This window comes from Tamandua tetradactyla, chromosome 7, assembly GCF_023851605.1.
Source record: "Tamandua tetradactyla isolate mTamTet1 chromosome 7, mTamTet1.pri, whole genome shotgun sequence".
Lineage (NCBI taxonomy): Eukaryota > Metazoa > Chordata > Mammalia > Pilosa > Myrmecophagidae > Tamandua > Tamandua tetradactyla.
Window position 1 is genome coordinate 101220097 of NC_135333.1, and position 6449 is coordinate 101226545.

General features: G+C 36.8%; 1 pseudogene; it reads right to left on the minus strand.

Moving 5' to 3' along the window:
* Positions 1-361: 361 nt before the first annotated feature.
* Positions 362-2393, minus strand: LOC143689898 (protein DBF4 homolog A pseudogene; annotated as a pseudogene).
* Between the last annotated feature and the right edge of the window lie 4056 nt (positions 2394-6449).

Here is a 6449-nt window from a genome sequence, read left to right on the forward strand (position 1 = left end):
TATTTGAGTCCCCACTTTCGAGTCTTCTGAGTATAAACTTAGAAGTAGGATCATCAGGTCATATGGTCCTTCTGTACATACCTTTCTGAGGTACAGCCAAACTGCCTTGCACAGGGGCTACCCCATTTTATATTTCTACCAACAACGAAAAAGGGTTCCTACTTCTCCACATCCTTTACAACCCTTGTTACTTTTTTGGTTGTTTGTTTTTATTTTTATTTTTATTTTTATTTTTTCAATATTTACATTCAGTTCTTTAATGAAGTTGGAAAATAATTCTAAGAATTTTTATACATATTTATAAAAATTTCAAGAATATGATCCTTATTACTTGTGTAAAGTACAAACTGTTTAAAAAAGACTAAAAGCCAGTGAATGTAGAAGTGGAAGGGGAAGAGAAAAACATTGACAACAGATCATTGGAATTTTCTTCTTCCCAAATGTCTATAATATTACATGTACCACTGTTTTCAGCACAGCTTGTAAAGCCTAAAAATTCTGATTTTTCTTCACTGGTCTGAAATAAGTCCAGTAAAGATTGCACTGGTGAACTACAAATTCTGTTTTCTTCTTGTGTAGCAAGAAACTCTGTTCTTTTATCTGATTCCACATTTGGTTCCAGATTTTCTTTCTTATTTCTTCCTAATATTTTCACTTTCCGATGGATTTTACCAGAAGGTAAACTATCCATACTCTTGGTATCACAATCATTTGTTTCCATGAGAGGGCTGTGGGATGGAGTATTTGCCTGAATTGTTAGGTAATCTTGTGAACTGTTTATTGCTATCAGACCAGAACCACGACCAAATGTTGAATTAAGGTCCTTTTCCTTCAGATCCTTTGCTGCAAAAGTCACAGAATCTGACTTCTGCTTCAGTTGGGATGCACTATTAATGAAATCAGAATATTGTATAGCTGCCCGTAGCCCACATGGACAGTCATTTGCCCTTAGTTCTTCTAAGTCACTTTCATTTATGATGCATTTATGTTCAGAAACATCAATTATGCATCCTTGTTTATTTTCATGTGAAGATAACGGTGTAAAATTCTGTTTTATGTCATTTTCAGCTGGATTTAATATGGAATATTTGTTAGTCTTTTTCTCAAGTTCTCTCAGTTCGCTAGAAGGGCAGGGGGTGGGTTTTGAAATAAACATAAATTTATGTTCAGGTTCTTTGGGCTCTTTACACAGGAAATTTTGCTTGATCATCTGCACAACTTTATTTTCCCTGAAGTCCTTCTGAGAAATATACTGCAGTTCTAGGTGCTCTCTTGGTTTAGTCTTCTTTGCAGTAACAGGAGAAAGGGATCCAACACTGTATTTTATTCTTTTCTGTTTAGGCATGTTCCTTTCATATTCCACAAAATCAAAAACCAAGTTAGATACAATATCATCAACAACTTGATACTGGTTACTCTGTGCAAAATTTCTGTGTTGCTCAGTTAGAAGATGAGTTTCGAGATCTTCGTATTTCTGCAAGCAACATTCACAATATCCTTTTTTTTTTCTCTCTTTCAAATGGAGTTGAATTGGGGTACCACCGTATTTATCACCATCAGTTTGGATTCGTAGTTTAACCTGATTTTGCTTGTGGATGACAGATGGTTTATCCACATCAAATGGACTACAGGGTTTCTGAATAGAATGATTTATAAAAGGCATGTTGGTCAACTGAAGATAAAATGGCCTATAAAGTTGAGTCATATCTTCCACCTTTACAAAAGGCTTTTTCAGTCGACCTGTTCTTGTTTTCTTTGTAGCAGCTCTTTTCCCCACATCTCTTACAGAAGTGTTTGATTTCTTGAGTAAATACAACTCTTTTTTCTTTTGTTCAATGTAGTATCTAATGTCATCAATATGAAGAATTTTTACTCCCCATGATAAGGCATTTGATAATATGCTATTTGAAGGAATAAAATCATGGTCCTTGATAGTTTTTTCAACTAATAACTTTCCTCTGCTTAAGCACACTGAGTCTGGAGCCTTAAATGAGCTTCCATCATGGCTGGGATGAGGTGAAGTTGTTTCTGCAGTAAACACAGATTCTGGACTTGGTATAGGAGAAATTCTACCCAAGGATTGTGCAAATTTAGCTTCCTTTTTATTTGAAATAAGATAACTGATATCTTTGCTGAGAAATTCTTCAACTCGCCTTCCAAGATCTTTAATGTCTTTTTGCAGTTTTTCAGATATTGTGACAGAAGGTAAGTCCAGGTAAAGTACTTTTCCCCAAAGTGGCTTATATTTGGATTTTTCTGGTTTGTTGTTATCAGTTTTCAGAGACTTCAAAGAGGGTCTGTTTTTTTCATTTTTGACTTGGATTCCACCCTGAAAATGTCCTTTGCTATGAATCCTCATGGCTCCGGAGTTCATGGCAGCCGCCCAGCACCTACATACTCGGTCTGGAGAGGGTGTCTAACAAGCCAGCTGCCTCTTCCCTTCCGCGAGCCGCGGTCCCCACGCAGCAGAAAGGCTGCGTCGGTGGGGCCTGTTTTTAATAGTAGACATTATGGGTACGAAATGGTATCTCATTGTGGTTTTGATTTGCATATCCTCAATGGTTTATGATGGTGAGCATCATTTCTTGTGCTTATTGGCCATCCGTATATCTTATTTAGATATGTCTACTCAAGTCTTCACCTATTTTTTGAATGGTTTATTTGTTGTTGAGTTGTAGGATTTCTTAATGAATTCTGATATTAAACCTTTATCAGATATGTGGTTTCCAAATATTTTCTCCCTTTCTGTAGGCTGTCTTTTTACTTTCATGATATACTATTTTCATGCACAAAAGTTTTTAATTTTGATGAGATCCCATTTATCTATTTTCCTTTGTTGCTAATGCTTTTTGCGTAAAGTCTAACAAAACATTGCCTAGCACAAGGTCACAAAGATGCTAACCTATGTTTTCCTCCAGAAGTTCTATTTCTAAATTCAGGTCTTTCATCCATTTTGAGTTGATTTTTCTATATGGTTTGCGATAGCGGCCCAACTTCACTCTTTTACATATGGATAACCACTTCCCCCAGCATCATTTGTTGAAAATACTATTCTTTGCCCATTGAGTGGACTTGGCACTCTTGTCAAAAATCAATTGGCACATCTATTTTTGAGCTCTCAACTCAATTCCATTTGTCTGTATGTCCGTCCTTGGGCTAGTACCATGCTGTTTTGACCATTATAGCTTTGTAATAAGTTGTAGCTCAGGAACTGTGAGTCCTCCAACTGCATTATTCTTTCTAAAAATATTTTTGGCTATTCAGAACCCCTTATTCTTCCATATAATGTTGATGATTGGCTTTCCCATTTCTGCAAAGAAGGTTCTTGGAATTTTTATTCAGATTGAGTTGAATCTGTAAATAACTTTAGGTAGAATTGTCTTCTTGACAATATTTAGTCTTCCAATATATGAACATGGAATGTCCTTCCATTTAGTTAGGTCTTCTTTGTTTAATGTTAGCAATGAGTTGTAGTTTTCTGTGTACAAGTCCTTTACATCCATGGTTATATTTATTCCTAGATATTTGATTAGTTTAGTTGCTATTGTAAATGGATTTTTTTCCTAATTCACTCATCAGATTGTTCATCACCAGTGTATAGAAACACTACTGATTTTTGCAAGTTCATCTTACATCCAGTCACTTTGCCGAAACTGTTTATTAGTCGTAGTAGCTTTGTTGTAGTTTTTCAGAACCTTTCTATAAAGGTCATTTCATGTCTGATTTTAATTTTTATGTCCTCTCTCTTTTTTCCTTTGTTAGTCTAACTAAAAGTTTGTCAGTTTTATTGATCCTTTCAAATAACCAACTTTGTTTTGTGAATTCTCTCTATTGTGTTTTAGTTTCATTTCTGCTCTAATCTTTATTTCCTTTCTTCTGCTCACTTTGGGTTTAGTTTGCTGTCCTTTTTCTAATTCTTCCAGGTGTGTTAGATTCTGATTTGCGCTCTTTTTTCTTTTTAATGGATGCATCAAGAGCTCTAAATTTCTTTCTGAATACTATTTATATTTTCCTTCAACTCATTTGAATTAATTTAGATTTGTTTGGTTCTAAGGTCTGTATTTCCTCTGAAGTTTTCATTTGTTCTCTTGAATGACCCATATCTTCCTGTTTCTTAGTATGGCGTATGATATTTTGCCAATGCTTGGGCATTTGCTTTTATTGATCTGCTAACTCTGTAAATCAGGTTCTCCCTCTTGCCTAGGGTTTGATTATGATTGGCTGTGTGTTAAGTCTGTACTTCAGTTATGGTCCAACATATGCTAAATCTTTAGAGCAGCCTGTGTTTAACTGTTCCAATTTCCTCCCCTGTCTTTTGCCCTGAATCTGCACTGCAGCTTTCAAGATTGCTTATTACATGCAACTGTTTCACCTCCAGGAGAATGTTCTTTTCCTCTGTTCCTTCTCTGGGAGTCCTGGGCTGTTCTGTTTGTTTTTGTGCAAAATTTCCCTCCCAGCAGCTATGATTTGCTCAACTGCTCTCCCAAGCTCATGGCCACCTTTTTTTCTATAGTTTTCAGGCCTGGGGTCCACATTGCCTTTCAGCAGTTCAATTTTCTCCTTTATCTATATGGCTTTTCTCCCTCTGGTAACTTCCCTGTTAGGGTATTCTACCCAAGCAAGTGAGCTTCAGTCAGTGTTCAAGTATGCCCATTTTGGGGGGAGAAAAGGGTTCACCAGCAAATGGGGATTGGATGGGGTATGTGCACCACTGACCAACAGTTCCACTGTGGGTCTCTTTTATTTCCTGGGGCCATTTTGTATGTACAAGTTCACTGACCAGTAGCTCCTGCCTGGGGTCTATGGACCTTAGGTTCCATATCTGAACATACATGGGGCTCCAGTTGCTACTGTGAGTGGCTCTGTGGTCCATGAGCATAGCTGGAGGTGCCTGGGTCAGAAAGCTGCCACTATGTGACTCTTAAGCCACCTGGAACCAATGGTGGGCGAGGTGTGTAGATTTGCAGGTTTGCATCACAAATCTACCTACTTTTGTTAGTTTCTTTTTCCTTTGATACAAGATATGTGGAGTCTTTCTCCAGTCTCTGTCATCCTCCAGAGTTCCAAGCAAATGAACTTTACCCTTTTATTTAGTTCCCTCAAAGGGGAAACTTTCTCCGGGATGTCTTACATTGCCAAGTGGATGACATCACTCCATTTTCTATTTAAATGTTGCTTTTATCTCCTTACTTCTCTCCTCTCCTTCTGGGTCTCCAGAAACATGTATATTAGATGTTCTTATTCTCTTCTTTGTGTCTCTTATCCTTTGTTCTGTATTTTACATCTTTCTGTTTCCTTCTGCTTTATTTTTGATGTTCTTCAGACCTAACTTCCTGTTGGTTAAATCTCTCTTCAGTTATGTCTAATCTGCTATTACTTCTATGTATGTGTTCTTAATTTTGGCTATCATTTATAGCATTAGAGTTTACAGCATTAAAATTTTCATTTAATTTGTTTCCAAGGCTTCCACATTCTCAGTCTCATATTTTGTTTTCTTGAACATTATAAGCATATACATTTTAAAGTACTTATACAGTAACATCATCTCTCCAATATCTGAAGCTCTTGTTTGTTTATTTCTATTGTTTTTTGTATCTGCTGGGTTTGTTCATATTTTTCACCTTGCATTCTTTATTTCTCTTATTGTAGCTAGACATTACTTTTGCAAAATTGTTTGTAAAAATAACTTGAATCCAAAATGCTTTATCTTTTTTTAGAGATAATCTATATGTGCTTCTGTCAAGTACTGGGAGTCCCCAGCATTCTAGCATCACCCCTTTTAAGTTCAGGAACAAAAAAGGATTTGCAGTAAATTCAGTCCTTTCCAGGGTTGTTTACTTCTTTCTGGTTTATCCTTATACCTAGATGTAACTTTAAGCAGGATTATGAGCCAGGGGTTCTCACTAGGGCCCTTTTGCCTTTTCCTAAGTCCTAGTTCTATTTCTTCTTTCTTTTCAAGTCTATAAAAATCAGCAGTCTTATTTCTCTAGAACCAACAACCCACCTCCTATAAGGAAAGCAGTCCCAAATAGGGAGCATACTTCCCTTGGTCTCCATCCTCCCTCTGTTCTAGCCTGGCAACCCTTCACTAACACAATATCTCTGTGATGTCTTCATTGATGGCATACTGCAGCCCTGTGGAGCTTAGAGCCTGGCAAAGAATGGGACCAGCTCTTGTCAGTAGATTGTAAGCAGAAAGCATCATTTTAATCTCAGTAAAAGTGGGAACTGAGGTTGAGGAGTCCTTCCACAATTTTCTTTAACCATGCAAGTCCCAAATTTTCTTCTTGTCTTCAGTAGAATAATTTTCCAAATTATTTCATACTCCATTAACAGAAGGGAAAGCCAACTTGCTTGTAGTTTAAATGTTTTGGTACCCTTTTTTACGGCGGTTTAGTTTTCTGAGCTACTAATGACCCACTAATCCTATTTTGGGGGGAAATTATATG